Source organism: Photinus pyralis, unplaced genomic scaffold (genome assembly GCF_008802855.1).
Source record: "Photinus pyralis isolate 1611_PpyrPB1 unplaced genomic scaffold, Ppyr1.3 Ppyr1.4_LG4, whole genome shotgun sequence".
NCBI classification, from domain to species: Eukaryota; Metazoa; Arthropoda; class Insecta; order Coleoptera; family Lampyridae; genus Photinus; species Photinus pyralis.
In genome coordinates, this window is record NW_022170511.1 from 47,499,442 (window position 1) to 47,500,956 (window position 1,515).

Sequence of the window (1,515 nt, forward strand, 5' to 3'; positions counted from 1 at the left end):
GTGGATTGTTACTTTTAATTATCAGCTGCAATTTAAAAAAAAACTGTAATACTTTAATGGCCCGTAAGTAGCCAGTCCGCCCCTGTGTATAACCTTCCTTTTTTACCAAAAATCAACTACACCAAAATTTCTCGGGAAAACACTTTTTCTTATTAATTTTGGTGCGTAGAATCCAAAACAATTCGTACTTTTTCGATCAGACTTCTCAATCAAAAGTTATAGACTAGAAACCAATTTCGAAAAAAAATTCAAAGGGCTGTAACTTTTGAACTAGTAGCCCAATCTTGGAACTGTTTGAAATTATGGATTCTACAGGCCACATTCTATAAGAACATTTTTTTCCGGGTCGATCTGAGACAATTTTTTTTCGGGGCTCAAAAAAAGGCAGTGTATAACCTTCCTTTTTTACCAAAAATCGACTACACCAAAATTTCTCGGGAAAACACTTTTTCTTATTAATTTGGGTGCGTAGAATCCAAATCAATTCGTACTTTTTCGATCAGACTTCTCAATCAAAAGTTATAGACTAGAAACCAATTTCGAAAAAAAATTCAAAGGGCTGTAACTTTTGAACTAGTAGCCCAATCTTGGAACTGTTTGAAATTATGGATTCTACAGGCCACATTCTATAAGAAAATTTTTTTTCCGGGTCGATCTGAGAATTTTTTTTTCGGGCTCAAAAAAAGGCAGTGTATAACCTTCCTTTTTTTTTACCAAAAATCGACTGCACCAAAATTTCTCGGGAAAACACTTTTTCTTATTAATTTTGGCGCGTAGAATCCAAAACAATTCGTACTTTTTTCGATCAGACTTCTCAATCAAAGGTTATAGACTAGAAACCAATTTCGAAAGAAAATTCAAAGGGCTGTAACTTTTGAACTAGTAGCCCAATCTTGGAACTGTTTGAAATTATGGATTCTACAGGCCACATTCTATAAGAAATTTTTTTTCCGGGTCGATCTGAGACAATTTTTTTTTCGGGGCTCAAAAAAAGGCAGTGTATAACCTTCCTTTTTTACCAAAAATCGACTACACCAAAATTTCTCGGGAAAACACTTTTTCTTATTAATTTGGGTGCGTAGAATCCAAATCAATTCGTACTTTTTCGATCAGACTTCTCAATCAAAAGGTATAGACTAGAAACGAATTTCGGAAAAAAATTCAAAGGGCTGTAACTTTTGAACTTCCGGGGCGATCTGAGACAATTTTTTTTTCGGGGCTCAAAAAAAGGCAGTGAATAACCAGGGGCGCACTGGCCCGGGGGGCGGGTGGCGATTGCCACCTGGCCTGTAGATCATAATGGCCCGTTGGAAATTTATAAGTATGTGCTGTATTTAGTTTCTTGCACTATTAATAAATTATTAACACGTTTCTCTAATTGGGGTTGATGTTAGGTTGTTAAAAAATTCTGTTTTAATTGAAGTGTTTTACAATGAATTTATCATTTTTTGTCGTAGCATGAAAGTGCTGAAATACAATGATAGGCGACGCACCTCGTGTGGATTGTATATTTTG